The sequence below is a fragment of the Phyllobates terribilis genome, unplaced genomic scaffold, assembly GCF_046119375.1.
Source record: "Phyllobates terribilis strain yellow unplaced genomic scaffold, ASM4611937v1 Scaffold_11__3_contigs__length_659146591, whole genome shotgun sequence".
NCBI classification, from domain to species: Eukaryota; Metazoa; Chordata; class Amphibia; order Anura; family Dendrobatidae; genus Phyllobates; species Phyllobates terribilis.
The window spans coordinates 28,121,892-28,139,131 of NW_027362771.1; the positions used below are offsets into that span (position 1 = coordinate 28,121,892).

Below are 17,240 nucleotides of genomic sequence, written 5' to 3' on the forward strand. Positions count from 1 at the left end.
CTGGGAGTAGAATAAGAGTAACATTCCCTTGTGAAGGTCTCTTCATAGCATTGATGCCAGCAATGCCATAAAGAGGCATTCTCAATGGAACAGGGAAGTTTTCCATGAGACATTTTTCAACACACAACCCCATGCCACATGTTGCTCATGCTACTGTGAGAAACCTGCTTCTCCTAAATGTACTACCATGGTACGTAGGGTCTCTAGACTTTTTTCTCATCAAACACATCTGGGACATCATTGGTTGGCAACTGCAAAAGGACCTGCTTGCAGAGGGTCTTGATTTGTGTGATCAATTGCATTCAGTGTGGCAGAACATTCCTCAGACAACCATTAATAATCTTACTGATCGCAGCCAAGGAGTGTAAATGTGTGTAGTTCTGCATGTGGTGCTCATACTTGATACTGAATAAATTTAAAAGTTTTCTAGATTTGTTTCCATTTTTCCAGCAATTAGATATCACTGACATGTCTATAGATCCTGTGATTTCCATAACTCCATGACTTTACCTGCTTGGTGTTGCAATTTCAATGCTGAGGTGTGTATTAACTGCAAAAACACATTACATCACACATAATATTACACTAGATTCTATGATGGGATCCAGGGTACTAGTCTGATTAATGTATGTGGAGTCGGGATGGAATTTTTCTCTTAATATGGAGCAATTAGCATCTGCCCCATGGGGTTTTGCCTTCCTCTGGATCAACATTTTAGGATATAGGTTGAACTCAATGGACTTAAGTCTACCTTCAACCTTCAAAAAACTATGAAACTATATTACTAGTCAAGGTAATATTAATATAACCCCTCTATGTGAATACAAACCAGTACTACAAGTTATTGCTTCCAGCTCTCAGCCTTTCTTCTCTAAATTTTACTCTCCACAGAAAGGAACGTTCTTGCGCCAAGAAAGGCTTCATGTTATCCTGGGAGAGGTATAGAAAGAGACTGAATTCGACAGATAGAAGTGAGCTGGCTGGGAAAGTGGATGATACAAATTGAAGCAATGTATAGGATGTGCCAGTTTGGCTGCCAGGCGCGAGCAAGCTATTTTTAGCAGGCTTCTTCTCGCAGAGCAGGAGTGGGAGAGCTGTGAAGTGGTAGAGAGACACAGAAATATAGTGACAGAAAGGGAAAGCGAGGAGAAACACTGGAAAATACAAAGCAACAAAGCTGCCTCCATTCCAGCAGCGCTGCCTTCTCTCTAGAACCAACCTCAGTCCACAGAGAGGTAGGTTCAGATATTTTATACATAATGTGTCGGATCTATCTGCCTGGTGGTGCAGGCCTCGCGGCATCCATTCATCATGGTACTGGTTAATTCTGAACATATCTTGGGTAGTATTGTAGGCACGGAATGAAAGAGCAGAGAACGCAGGGTCTGTGTGTGACGGAAGCTGTCACAGCTGTGTCTGTCTCAGCACCATGACTGAGAGGCAGCTCCTCCGGGGAGCTGAGCTCAGCACAAGGCAGACACAATAACACTAGATGCACAATTACACTGCAGGCTGCTCTCAACTTGGCGTTTCCTCTCGCTGTTTATGTAATCGCTACAGGTGTAAGAACTGCTGTCTGGGTCATCACCGAAGCTCGGGCTCATTTTCCATCAATGGTGTCGATGCTCTTTTAATTAACTTCTGCAAAAATGCTGAAAAATATGTCATTTTCTGATATCTGACATGGTTCCATAGGTTATTGTTTAACATTTCAATGTACTGATAGAATTTACACTCAGTCCACTGCAGCAAAGCAAACATGCATGTATATACAAACAGACATGAAGAAAGACTCCATAAGACGTGCTTTATTCACATTTCTTTTCATAGGTTTAATAAGAGATTAATATTCTAGAAAAGCAAGGCCACTAAATCCCTCTAAGGCTCTACTTGCATCTGAAAATCATCACCAGCTGCCCATTATACGATCTAGATGGCTAGTGTAAAAATCTAATGTGGAAATTACCCAGCTCAAGATGACCTAATATCCACTGACTTTCTTGAAGAATTAGGACGGCATTTACTGTAGATACTATAATTGGTTCATCCCGATTAAAGTGGACTGTAAAAAATGTATCTTGATACACGTTTTACAAAAATAGATAGATAGATAGATAGATAGATAGATAGATAGATATGTGATTAATAGATATATGGATAGATAGATAAATGGATTTATAGATATATAGATAGACAGATAAATAGATTTATAGATAGATCGATATGTGATAGATAGATAGATAGATAGATAGATAGATAGATAGATAGATAGATAGATAGATTCATACATACATACATACATACATACATACATACAGGTGCATCTCACTAAATTAGAATATCATAAAAAAGTTCATTTATTTCAGTTCTTCAATACAGAAAGTGAAACTCATATATTATATAGAGTCATTACAAACAGAGTGATCTATTTCAAGTGTTTATTTCTGTTAATGTTGATGATTATGGCTTACAGACAATGAAAACACAATAGTCATTATCTCAGTAAATTAGAATACTTTATAACAACAGCTTGAAAAATGTTTTTAAAATCCGAAATGTTGGCCTACTGAAATGTATGTTCAGTAAATGCACTCAATACTTGGTCGGGCTCCTTTTGCATCAATTACTGCATCAATGTGGCGTGGCATGGAGGCGATCAGCCTGTGGCACTGCTGAGGTGTTATGGAAGCCCAGGTTGCTTTGATAGCAGCCTTCAGCTCGTCTGCATTGTTGGGTCTGGTGTCTCTCTTCTTCTTCTTGACAATACCCCATAGATTCTCTATGGGGTTAAGGTCAAGTGAGTTTGCTGGCCAATCAAGCACAGTGATACTGTTGTTTTTACACCAGGTATTGGTACTTTTGACAGTGTGGACAGGTGCCAAGTCCTGCTGGAGAATGAAATTTCCATCTCCAAAAAGCTTGTCGGCAGAGGGAAGCATGAAGTGCTCTAAAATGTCCTGGTAGACGGCTGCGCTGACTTTGGTCTTGATAAAACACAGTGGACCTACACCAACAGATGACATGGCTCCACAAACCATCACTGATTGTGGAAATACTGTAGCTCTTTCAAAGGCAAGTCCAGCAATACCTTTACATGGTCAGTTTGTTTGAATTGATATGTAAATGAAGCTGTAGATCTGAAACCTCTGTCACTCCATCTCTATTCCCGACTTGGTAATAGGGACTTTGGGTGTCACTACTTTGAACGGGGCAGGAGCAGGATGTCACTACTTTGGTGAGGGGTGAGGGAGAGGTCTGGATGTAGCTCGTGACCCTCTTTCAGACCTGAACCTAGCTCTACAAGTAAGAAGGATTGAAGACCACTGCTCTAGGAAATCCCAACATAACTTCTTGTTGAATTGGACAAATTATCAATTAAAAAGCTCAATCAATTAGTTGGTGTAAACATATTTCTGAACCTGTGCTGTAGACCTGGTGACCTGGTGTGGCAGCATCATAGAAATCTGTCGGTATCTGTGATGCTACAGTTTTGACCTGTGGTTGGGCCAAGGTTTGTGGCTTGGATACAGGCAAGCGTTTTGCACTTACATGAAACTAACCGTATTGTATGAACCCACTTTAAAGTGTTTATCATGAAGTGGACATGTTACTCCCATAATTATTTGTTGATGATATATAGAAATTCACTAAAGAATGACAAAGTGCCAATGGATTAGTGCACACAAGGCATCTATATTCATGAAGGGCTCTATATCCTGGTAAAATATAAATAAAAAAACACTCTCTTGATGCTAAGTTGTTTCAGTGTCTTTTAAAGGATTATATGCATGACTATGTTTCAAGAGTTGTGTTTATAGTGTTTTTCGACATTGCACATTCATGTGACACCTGCTTTATGGGTAAAATAAGGTCTATAATCTTAGAAAGTTTCATTTATAATTTGATTAATGGCTCAAAGACTATATGCCTTAAGTGATAATAAATGATGTCTTCATCTGAATGATCCATGTTTGTAAATTGTAAGCGCTGTATCCTAAGGTTCACTGCTGGAACCAATATCTTTGTTAAAGTGTAATTGTCACTTTCAAAGAAAAAAAGCCCAACATTTATCACAAATGCGACTTGGAGTGTAATAAACTTCTATATTCTTGGGAACAAAGTTGGCGAGGCAGGACTTCCCTCCTGTGCTGTTGGCCAGCACTCTGCGCATCATGCAGTCTGCCCTTACTTTCCATGAGGTAATAGTTATATTAGTGTTTATAAGGCTGCATTTTAATACTGCCGTTTTCTTCTGTGATCATAGTAAAAACGCACAGTTTTGTCACAATTTTTAAAAAACTCAGCAAAACTCTGTTGGTTTGACAAAAAAAATCACACAGCAGCGGCAACATGTGAACACAGCCTTACATGCCCCAGTTCTAAAGAGCTCCAACCAGTGAGTAAAACTAGATAGCAGTGGTAACAGGCACCAGAGAATACAGGCAGGAAACTGCTCCGATGGAGGATGAGTATGTACTCCGACACAACGCAGGTTAGGAGAATGATTGCTGCAGCACAGCCCGCTTCCTTAGCAAGTATCTGTACACAGCCAGTACAGAGTATGGAATATGCATTGCAAAGAAAGCCTGAAATGGATGAAGAAATTAATAGTGGTTGCATGTCAGCAGCATGGAATGGGAAGAAAAGAATAAAAAATTTAATGGAGTGCATTAGAAATCTATAGTAAATCACTGGGGCAACAATTTCATTAAATAGAAATATAAAAGACTGTCTGTTACCCATTAAAGATATAGAGAATGGAGTTAATAGCTTGGTTCCTATTTTGCAGATGAGACTAAAGTATATAGTAGAGTACAATGTAACTACAAGCTGAGCTTTTGCAACCACTTGAAAAATGAGATTCATTGTCAATAAATTAGTGATGGGTAAAATGCGATTTTTTGGTGAGCCGGCTCTTTTGGATCGGCTCACCAAAAAGAGCCGGCTCTTTTGGCTCCGAAAATGGCTCTTCATTTCCTATTACCTTTGGCTTTAAATTTGAAGCCAAATTCTGGTATGTTTTAACCTTTTAGTAAAAATCTACACATGTGCCAATTTATGACATAAAACAGAATAGTTTCCAGAATAACCAGATTTTATATTATTTGCTGTAAAAACTTTAACAAACACAAAATGAACATGCAAAATACCAACAAGATACTAATTATCAGTGCCACATTTTAAAGCTACCTTCACACTTGGCAAGTTCGCTGTGGGCTGTCTGCTGCAAACAGTCTGCAGCAAAACTGCAGTGTCAAATGTGGCATCTGCATCCAGGCGGATTTAGATAAGGAATTTGCTGCAGAATTCACCCGTCCATTGACTGCAATGAATTTCGCATATCGGATATTCTGCACATACTGACATGCTGCTGCTGAAGCCAATTTCACACCTCATGTCAGATTCTGAATTTTTCTACGAAGTGAGAATGTGTTTTGGATAAAAACCATTGCCACTGTTGGCTTCTGTAAATGCCATGGCATGTCCACGCTGATGATCTGCATGGAAACTCCGCTGCAAATCCACAAAGTGTGAAGGCAGCCTAAAATTGTCTTTAGGGCCCATTGGATAGATAAACTAAGTGCCATAGCTTGGATGGACTGATTCAGTTTATTTCTTCTGTTATTATCTGTTTTGGAAAAGACTGTTTTTTTGGTGTCCCATCAAGGACCAATGTCTTTTGCCATCACTAATATAATGTCATTAAAGGGGTTGGATCACATGGGCATTAGTGCCATTAATTGAAGAGAACTTTTTAAAATAGGTATATTCTCCATATACTTATTTTAAAAATTCTGCTTCAATCCTGCTGGTATTCCATAAAAACCTATGTAACTGTTTACATGGGTTTCCATGGAAGTTGTCCTGTGCCGGAGCCCTATTCAGCAAAAGACACACAGGATGCGACCATGTTGTCGGCCAGCGCTCGCTGACTGACCGCATGGACCATGCAGCACCCGAGCCTGCGATCCAGTGATGCTCAATCCAGCGATGGTATGTTTGCAGAGGAGATCCTTATCTGCCCTGCCCATATGCATCGCTGGATCATTTGTTCTCTTCCATTCAAGTGAATGGGAGAGAACAAGGGACGCACATTTACATCCGCTGTTTCTCCCTCGCTCAGCGAGGATTTACAAGCTGGCGGTAAATAACTATAATCAGGCTAAATCCAGATGTCAGTGTTCCTTTAATAAAGTGCCTGACTGCTGCTTGCTTGTCACAGATTGGAGGGGGGTGGGGCTGTGAGTCAGTGCTATGTGCGGCAGCAGGAGGAGCAGGCATTCTCAGTCTCCTGGATAAGATCAGAGTGACTACTGCCGGGAGGGAGGGGCCGGGAGGGGCGGGGCAAGAGGGGAGGGAGGGGAGGGGCGGGGCAAGAGGGGACTGACTGTGGAACGTGAACTGGCAAAGAGCCGTTTAAATTTCAATTGGCTCCCTGCCAGGAGCCGACTCATATGATTCACTATAAAGAGCTGGCTCTTAGAGCCGGCTCGTTCAGGAGCTACCCATCACTACAATAAATGTATTGTATCTAAGTGCTAATACTCTGCATGCAGCATATGTCCTAGGTGCAATAAAAGTAAGAGTCACATGGAGAGAAACATCAGGGTTAATCTTGTAAACCATTGACTGAAAAACAGCATGCAATGTCAATCAGCAGCATCTTAGGCCAGATGGATACTGTTGTATTTTAACCCCTTCACGACATTTGCTACACATGTACGGCGCAGCAGGAGGTTCCCGCAAACCGCCATACATGTATGGCATGATGATTGCATCTGCATATTCGCAGAGCTGGTGCAATCATCAGCGGGTGTCACGATATATTATAGCTCACACCCTGCAGTAACGCCCACAAAAGGTGCTAGCGCTGATCGTGGGCATTTAACCCCTCTGATGCTGCTGCCAATAGCAACAGCGGCATCGATCGGCTTGCATAGGGAGAGAGCTTCCTCTCTGCTCTGGTTGGCACAACGCAATTGCGAACACGTTGCACTGATGGTCTACATGGTGACCCCGAGCCTAAAGATGGCTCACCCAGGGATCGTGGCCTGTAAGTTCCTGCTCAGAGTAGGAGCTGACTCACCTCCTCCATGTGAGCGATGCACTGAGCTAATGCCATGCATTATTATTGAGTATATATTGACCTGAGTATTAGGTCAGTGATCAGGGAAGGGAAAGTTGATGTCCAATAGAGGGACTAAGGAAACATTTTTAAAAAATGTAAAAAAAAATTGTAAAAATTTTAAAAAAATCACAAAATAAAGAATAAAAAAAAATGAAAAACATATTATACCACTAAAAACATATATTAATGTTAAAACAAAAATAAACAAAAAAAGTACACATATTTGGTATCGCGACAAGATCCATAAAACTGTCCCATTAGTTAACCCCTGCAGTGAATACCGTAAAAAAAATGCTCTTTCAACATACAGCCAAAAAAGAGTGCAGTAAAACGCGAACAAAAAGTCGAATGTAAACAAAAATTTATAGCTGAAAATGTCATCTAGTCCCACAAAATACAAGCCATACAGCTCCATCAGCAGAAAAATAAAAAAAAAAAATTATAAAATGTTTTGTATTATGTAAAAGCGACGAAACATAAAAAAATTATATAAATGTGGCATCGCTGTAATCGTACTGACACAATGAACAAAGCAGCCCTATGGCTTTTACCACACAGTGAACGGCATAAAAAAAGACACAATTCCTGAATTGCTGCTTTTTGTTCATGCTGTCTCCCAAAAATGGGAATAGAAAGCAATCAAAAAATGTTATTTGTAGAAAAATGATACCAACAAAAACTCGTTCCGCAAAAAACAAGCCCCAACATGACCGCAGAAATATAGAAAAATTATAGCTCTCAAAATATGGCGATTCAAAAACTTTTTTTTTGTAAAAGAAAAAAATGTTTTTTAGTGTGTGACAGCAGTCAAACATAAATCTGGTATTGCTGTAATCGCACTGACTCGAAGAATAAAGTCATATAATCAATTATACCGCACGAGGAACAGCGTAAAAAATAAATAAAACAAATTCTTGACCTAATGTTGATTTTTTCATTCTGTCTCCCAAAGATTGCAGTAAGGCTCAGCTCACATTTATCCTGCGCTCTGCGCTGAGCGCTTACAACGGGGTTTACGTGTAAATCTTTGAAATACGTGATTTAGACAGAAATCCCCAGCTGAAGATTCCCTACAATGAGGCAGATGGAGACACTGTGGACGTTGTCTGGCCTATGATTCAGCGGTGCCCATCATTTTAAGCATGCATAAAAATGCGGTTGCCACAGTTTTCTGCACCTCTGTAAAGAAGGATACTGAATTGTGGCCATACGGAATCAAAAGTGAACATATTATAAATTATATTATGGTGAATGGATCCCTCTGAGTTTCATCTGAATCACGTCATTCAGAGATTTAGATGGAAACCCCGATGTAAGTTCTCAGAGTACAACGCAGGATAAATGTGATCCAAAATGTTGTGTAAAATTTCCCAATAAGTGTTTCAATCAATCCACAAAAAAGCAAGTCCCCACTCAGGTCCGTCATCTGTCAATGGAAATATAGGGTGCTTCCATGTTACTGGTAATACAAAGGCTCTGGAAAAGTTAAATGGCTCCCCCCAAAAGAAATCCAGCAAATTCTGGACTCCCAAATCCAAATGCTCCCCTCCTTTTAGCCAGTAAATATGCCTAAACCACATTTAGCGTCCACATGTTTGTCAGTACCAAAGTGATGAGAGAAAACTTAATTTACAGGTGCATGTCTCCAGAAGCAAGAGCTGGGCATAATGTACAGGCACTACAATGTACTATGAACTACAACGTACAGGCACAACAATGGCAGATTTTACTCAACAATATTTATTGCTGTTTGCTTCTGGAAAATACCCATGGAGTCAAAATCCTCACTACACCTGTAGATAAATTCCCAGAGGCATGTAACTTCCAAAATGGCGTCACTTGAGAGGGGATTCTGCAGTTCTGGAACTTAGGGGGCTTTGTATATGGAATACAAAAACTATTATTGGAAAACCTGCGCTCCAAGAGTCAAACTCTTCCCTACCAAGTCTCACTGTGTGGCTAAGCAGTACTGTACAGACACATATGGGGTATTGCCATATTCAGCAGAAATTGTGTGATAGATTTTGGTGCCATTTTTACCCATTTCCCAGTGTGAAAATATAAAATCTGGGGCTAAAACAAATATTTTGTGGTAAAAATTTAATTATTTTTTCTCTACCATCCAATGGTATAAGGTTCTGTGAAACACCTGTGGTGTCAATATGATCACTGCACCCCTAGATGAATTAATTGAGGGGTTTAGTTTGTAAAATGGGGTCACTTATGGGTAGGGCTCTGCTGTTCTGGCACCTCAGGGGCTCTGGCAATGTGAATTGGCACTTGCATACCATGACAGAAAAATCTGCACTACAATATAACGCTCCTTCCCATCTGAGCTTTGTACTGTACCTTAAAAGTAGTTTTTGACCACATAAGGTAAATTGATGTAAACAGTAGAAATTGCATGTCAAATTGTACCATTTGTTTTTTTCCTTTTTGCCCTTGTGAAAATGAAAAATTTGGGACAAAAGCAACATTTTTGTGGGAAAAATGTCATTTTTTATGTTCTCGGCTCAACATTATAAAATTCTGTGGAGCACCTGGATTTATGGTTCTCACCACACATCTAGATAAATTCTTTGTAGTTTCCAAAATGGGGATTTCCACTATTTAGGCACATCAGGGCTCTGCAAACATGACCTGGTGTCGGCAATTTATTCCAGCCAATTTTGCTCTCCAAAAGTCAAATGGTGCTCCTTCCTTTTTGAGCCCTGCCGTGTACCCAAAAGTAGTTTTGCACCACATATAGGGTATTGACAAACTCAGTAGAAATTGCACAACAAATTTTGGGGTCCATTTTCAACTGTTACCCTTGTGAAAATGAAAAATTTGGGGTTAAAGCAACATTTTTGTGGGAAAATGTAATATTTTAATTTTTTCCTCCGGAAAGCAAATAAAGGGTTAATAAACGTCTTGACTGAGGTTTTGACTATTTTGAGAGGTGCAGTTTTTAAAATGGTGTCACTTTGGGGTTTTTGGATATTTTCTGTCACATAGGCCCCTCAAAGTCACTTCAAACGTGATGTGGTCCCTAAAAAATGGTTTTGTAAATTTTGTTGCAAAAATCAGAAATTACTGATAAGCTTTTAACCCTTTTAACTTTCTAACAAATTTTTTTTTAAAAATGATGCTGATGTAAAATAGACATGTGGAAAATGCTGTTTATTAACTATTTTGTTGATATAACTGTCTGGTGTAAGGGCATAAAAATGAAAAGTTACAAAATTGCAAAATTTTCAAATTTTTCAACAAATTTCCAATATTTTCAAAAATAAACGGCAAAATAAATTGACAATCATGAAGTACAATGTTACACGAATACGCAATCTCAGAATCGCTGTGACACATTGAAGTGTTTCAGAGTTATTACCACATAAATTCACACTGGTCAGGATTGGAAAATTTTGCCTGGTCAGGAATAATGTGAAAACAGGCTTTGGGGTGAAAGGGTTTAAAGAAGCATAGACTTGGGGGACAGTGACATATTTACTGCTCTATAAGTCACTAGTGCAGCCTCAGGAATGTGTCTGTTTCAGCCCCCTTTGGAACCTAATTTGGAGACTACCCAACACACTACCCCCAATCAATAACATCAATAAAGCTACTCTTAACATTTGGAACTCATTTAGAGATATGTAAAATCCACTTATCCCTAAATTAGTTGTCCGGGTTATGTAGGAAAATAGCAAGGGAGTCTAATACATGTAATTTTAACAGTATGAATTATACTCACTGTTAGGACTGCACTCTAATTCACTGTCCTGACAGATGTCATATGACTACCTGTATGTGATTTGCATACTTGGGATCATGTGCTGACTGCTTTCTCACCCACTTCTCTTAATGGTCTCAATTGGGATAAGTGGAAGAAAAAGCAGTCTGCATGTGACAAATCACATATGAGTGATCATATGATGCTTGACGGGACTGTGAAACAGAGCGTAATGCTAACAGTGACTACATTACACACTATTAGGATTCTGCACATATAATTCGCTAGCTAGTTTTTTACATGGCCTGAACAGAAACCTTTATTGAAAAGAAGACATCTCTTTGACTGCTATTTACACAAATAATGTGTTCCCTACCTAAAATTGCAAAACTCCGTGACTTCTTAACCTATCATTTCTGTAAATTTTATGTATCCCTCGATTCTTGTATTTCATTCACTGTGCTGGCAAGTCTCTACAATATCCATTTAGCTTAACTTTGATCCAAGGGTCGGATCAACATCTGCAATGCAAGTCAATGGGTTTATGGACTGTCAGAATGAAGAAGGTGGAGAATTTGTTTTCTAGTTTCTTCATGTACGAGAAAATCGGATGACACTCGTACCACACTCTGATCAGAATAATCAGTCTGATTTTCTCATACATGAAAAAATCGGACATTTGTATGAGGTCTAGGTATTTGCTGTAGACATTTCTTCATCAAAAACAAATGTTTTGGCTAGAAAAACGGTGCATAAAAAGCATGCATTTTTCCATGTGTTTTTTGATAGGGTTTTTCTGTGTTTTTTTCCTATTCATTAGAATTGGTGAAATACACTGTAAAGACATTGATTTGAAACTGCTTCAAACATGCAAAGAAAGTAAAATGCATTTTTTGCTACAAAAGTTTGCAGAAAAAATGCAATGTGTGAACATACCCTAATACTCTACTACCAGAACTCTTCTCACTAATCCTAGAAACTTTACTAATATTAAAACCTGGGCTCCATGGCCCACAATACAAAAGCCTTTGTTATCATGGTCTATGGTCATCTTATATCGAGAAGGCTCTTTTACTTATTATGGGAATTTGAACAAAATACTTATTTTATGTAAAAGGAAATCCTAAAATGAATTAATTATCCTACAGCAAGTCTAGCTGTGTTAGAATATAAGAAGTTTCCTATTAAATTATACAGCGATTATATTTTACTCCATTCAGACATAGGATAATATCTTACTGCAGAAAGCTGTAATCTTAGAAAAGTGACATTCACATACAGGAGCTCATGAAATGTTTATGGCACAAGTTACACTACATGCGAGGATACACGAAACAAGCAGAAGAAATTCCAGGGGCTGGAGTAAATCTAATGAGCAGTATCATAACCGAGCAGCCCAGAAAGATAATGTTCGTCGTGTCACGGCACAAACATCATCTCTTTTATCTTTGTTGTTTTCATGATTTTTTTTTACATTTCCCACAAACTTAGCAAAATCATGAATCAAAGACTAAAGGAAATGTCAAATTTGTGGATCTACTGTAGCTGCCAGTTTCCGTTCCTTCTACTACTGAGCAAATAAATTAGCAGCAATGTAACCAATGCAAAACATGGGCACCCATACCTAGCGGAGACGAAGACTCGCTTAATGCACCCAGGACAAGAGTGCAGTGCTCTATACTTATGCCGTTTCATTACCTCTATGTTAACACCCAGAGGAAACTGTATTTTGCACTGTTTTGATGTGAATATTTCCATTATTAACTCTCTAGCCATCTCGTTTAAATTATCATGCAGTTTGCATTTCATAGACCCTGTGTAATTGTTTATCAGGATACCAATTGGCATAGCCAAGAAAACAACCATTCTCTAACTGTGTTAGAATAGGTAGAAACATACTAAAAAGTAGTATAGTACATAGAATAGCATAGTATTAGTATAGTAACTAATATTAGTATTGGCATGAGAGACATAAGTCTATGGGACGATTCATTACCACTGATATTGTGTATACCAGTCTAACTGAAGGGCTCATTGGAGTACTTTGCACAAAATTCATGAAGAGACGCACACCACTTAATGAATTTGGCGCATCTACACAGTGGCATGCACCGTCGTTCACCTACCCTGTAATTCTACTCCAGTCAGAGACTAGAGTATAATTTCTAGTAGTAAAACACATAGTTGTGGTGGTAGTTAGTGTCCTCCCACATCTGATATCCTGTTCAGCAATAACGGCTATGATGGTATTACACTGGTCCACAGATTGTGACCATAGGTAAACAGCAATTTTATCCAAAAGTAGAATCTAAAGAAGGTATAAACTATATATAATAATAAAAACCTATTAAGAAGATGTTTAGGACAAATAAATAAAAATGACATAAATCTTCATTTAGAAAATGAATGAATAAAAAGTAATACACAGAGGAAAACCTAAACAATAGATGAATCTCCACAGGAATAAATAAATCACATTTTATGTGTGTATATAAGTCGCTTTGAATTCCTCTGGGGTTCACCCATTGTTTGTGTTCTTTGTCTGTGTCTTTGTGTAGGTTTTGCTCATGCAGTTTTTAACACAAGTTAATAAAATGTATTTTATTTCATGTAAATTTGTCTTACACATATTCTTTCTTAGTGTTTATTGATTCTGGTTGTCCTGAAAAACATTGAGTCTTCCCATGGTTAATGTTTTTCTCATGTATGTATTGTAATAGAAAGAATAGATGATAAAGGGCACAAGTCTGGGTTTGCACTCAGGGTTGAGGTCCTTTTCTGTGGCTCATTTCAGGGATTGTTTTTGACAAAAATGTTGCAGCTACTGGTGTTCTGTTAGTCTTTAACACAAAAAATGGCAGTTACTAATTCTATTTTTTAATAGTGTTGAGCGAGCATGCTCGACACTGCTCGGTACTCGCCCGAGCATCACACTACTCGGGATGTTCAGCAAGCACCGAGCATTTCCGGGTTACTCGGGCGGGAGCTCGGGTCTCTGCCCTGCACGTTTGGCGCCCTTTACAGAGCCAATGAACATGCAGGGATTGCCAGCCAGTCACTGGAATGCCGCAGCCATGTTGGTTGTGGGCATTACAGTGATTGGCTGGCCGCACAGCGACACCTCGAGTATTTAAAACTGCGCTCCGCCACCTTGGACACAGTCGCTCCGAATCAGACAGTGTAGGGAGAGTGCTGCTGAGCTCGGGAGAGATTTATACTGCGAAATAGGTAGTGTAGCGTCTCTAAAGCCTGCCAAATCGAACAAACAGTCCTTCTGAGGACTAATATCCATCCCAGATAGACAAGGACTTGCACGGGGATAGTTGCAAGTCTGCATCTTCTGATGCGGCAAGGATTACTTCTGATGGGCACACTTTTAGGCAGTGACCTGGGTGTCAGAGATGCTTCCAGGGGTCTTCCCCATGCTGTTCCCATGTCTTTCCAGCACTGTATGCATGTGACACAGCACATGGCCAGATAAGGTTGTAAAATGTTAAAATAACATTTCCCGGTGAATGCATTTGTCATGGTTGAAAGCAATACAAAAGTGCAAAAATGCATAAAAAATGCTACTTGTGAACATAGCCCAAGCTGTGGAGGAGTATTTTTGTTTTTGGTTATTTATTTTACTTTATACACAAGTCTTTACCCTGGAAAGGAAGTTCCTGTAACGGGTCTGGGAGGCGGAACCTCTGAGCTACTATACAAGGGGGCGGTCCTTGTAAGGGAGCGGGTGGCAATCAGGGATGACGGGCAGGCAGTCACAGCAGGTGACCGGGACAGTCTCAGAGTGGACGGGCAGGGAGTTACGGCAAGTGACCGGGGCAGTCTCTGGATGAACGGGCAGGGAGTTACGGCAAGTGACCGGGGCAGTCTCTGGGTAAAGGGTAGGTACGACCTGTGATGGCAGAGCCTCCGGGTAGGCTAGCAGGCAGATGGTAGATGTGTGCTCCCAGGTGAGCAAGCGAGAGTCTCTGGAATGGTAGGTGGTCACAGCACGTGACGGCGAAGCCTCCAGGTAGGCTAGCAGGCAGGTAACAGGTGGGCGCTCCCAGGTGAGCGGGCAGGAGTCTCTGGAAAGGCAGATGGTCACAGCACGTGACGGCGGAGCCTCCAGGTAGGCTAGCAGGCAGGTAACAGGTGTGCGCTCCCAGGTGAGCGGGCAGGAGTCTCTGGAAAGGCAGATGGTCACAGCACGTGACGGCGGAGCCTCCAGGTAGGCTAGCAGGCAGGTAACAGGTGTGCGCTCCCAGGTGAGCGGGCAAGCTGGTCCATAGACAGACTGACAGGAGTTGGAAGGCAGACCGTCGGACCTCAGGCTAGCAGGCAGGTGACTGGATATCAGGCAGGACAAAGGCAGCAAGCTGGCAGGAATCTGGCAGGTAACTGGCAGGTAACTGGCAACGGGACCTGAGGGCTGAAGCACAGGTGAGACACAGGTGCAAACAACATTGCTCGGGCACCTCCATTTTGGAGGAGGTGCCCTTTATATGGGAGGTCCTCCGGCAATTGGCCGGGGACTCCTTAGGACGGCGCGCGCGGTCCCTTTAAGAGAGGGGGAGCGCGCGCGCCCTAAGCACACTGCCGGGGAAGGAGCGCGCGCCGGAAGCAGCGGGGAGAGCAGCGCTGGAGGACGCCGCGCCAGGAGCGGGGAGGTGAGAGGGACGGCGTCTCTGCCTAGAACGGGGCAGAGACGCCGATGCTACAGTACCCCCCCTTTAGGCCCCCTCTTTTTTAGGCCAGAAAGAAATTTTTCAAGGAGAAGCGGGGCGTTGATGTTCTCCCTGGGTTCCCAAGTTCTCTCCTCAGGACCAAACCCCTTCCAATCTACCAGAAAAAAGGTTTTTCCTCTTACCCTCTTGGAGGCCAGAATACTCTCTACCTCAAAGATGTCATCAGCGGAAACCGGAGCAGGAGGGGCACCTGGATTTTTGGAAAAAGAGTTAAAGACAACGGGTTTGAGGAGAGATACGTGGAAGGAGTTGGGGATCCGTAGGGTGGCCGGGAGTTTTAATTTGTAGGCCACAGGGTTAATTTGCCTGAGGACTTCGAAGGGGCCGATGAATCGAGGACCCAACTTGTAGGAGGGTATTTTGAGCCGCACATGTTTGGATGAGAGCCAAACCTTGTCTCCCGGACGGAATTGGGGCGGATCCAGACGTCTCTTATCAGCATATCTCTTCATCCGCTCAGAGGAGAGAAGAAGAGCGGACCTGGTGCTCTCCCAAATAGTAGAAAATTCGCTGACAAGAGACTCCGCAGCAGGGTTGTCCACAGAAACGGAGACAGGAAGTGGAATCCGGGGATGTTGGCCACCAACTATAAAGAACGGGGATTTGGAAGAGGACTCGCTCTCATGGTTGTTATAAGAGAACTCGGCCCACGGTAGAAGATCCACCCAGTCCGAGTGGTGAGCATCCACGAAGTGCCGGAGGTAGCTGGACAAGATCTGATTGATCCGCTCCACTTGGACTGAGGGTGGTAAGCGGAGGAGAAATCCAGGGTAATGTCCAGCAGCTTACAAGTGGCTCTCCAGAAACGAGAGGTGAACTGAACCCCACGATCCGACACGATGTGGAGGGGCAGACCATGGAGACGGAAGATGTGGCGGATAAAGTCTTTAGCCAACTCGGGTGCAGACGGAAGACCAGGCAGGGGAATGAAGTGGGCCATCTTAGAAAAACGGTCAGCGACAACCCAAATGACGGTACAACCGGCAGAAACTGGAAGGTCGGTGATAAAGTCCATAGCGATGTGTTGCCAAGGAGCAGCAGGTACGGGAAGGGGCAGGAGATGGCCGGCAGGTAGATGTCGGGGAACTTTGTTACGAGCACAGGATGAACAGGCCGCGACGAAGTCTACCACGTCCTTACGTAGGGTAGGCCACCAGTAATGCCGGGCAATAAGTTGAAAGGTCTTTTTTTGGCCAGCATGGCCAGCTAGTTTAGAAGAATGTCCCCAGCGAAGAACCCTCTCCCGATCTGGCACAGCTATGAACGTCTTACCGGGTGGAAGACGAGTTAGATCCAAGGGAGCCACATTCATCACCTTGGAGGAGTCGATAATGTGCGTAGGTTCCTCCTCTTGATCGGAGGACAGGAAAAGCCGAGACAAGGCATCAGCTTTGACGTTCTTGTTCGCCGGACGGAAATGAAGAGTGAAGTCGAAGCGGGCAAAAAACAACGACCACCGGGCCTGGCGAGGATTGAGCCTCTGGGCATTTTGGAGATATGCCAGGTTTTTGTGATCCGTGTAGATAATTACCGGGTAGAGAGCCCCTTCAAGCAGATAGCGCCACTCTCCTAGTGCCAATTTGATGGCTAGCAATTCCTGGTCTCCAATGGAGTAGTTGCGCTCCGACGAGGAGAAGATTTTGGAGAAGAAGCCGCACGTTACCAT

General features: G+C 41.9%; 1 protein-coding gene across 2 annotated transcripts in view; it reads left to right on the top strand.

Moving 5' to 3' along the window:
- Nucleotides 1-938: 938 nt before the first annotated feature.
- Nucleotides 939-17,240, top strand: part of CPLX2 (complexin 2) — a 408,616-nt gene continuing 392,314 nt past the window's right edge. Inside the window, exon 1 of one of the 2 annotated variants that reach the window (XM_073651150.1) lies at nt 939-1,235. The gene's annotated coding sequence lies outside the window, so the exon portion shown is untranslated. The remainder of the gene's footprint in view (nt 1,236-17,240) is intronic. The other variant, XM_073651149.1, reaches the window with a different exon arrangement.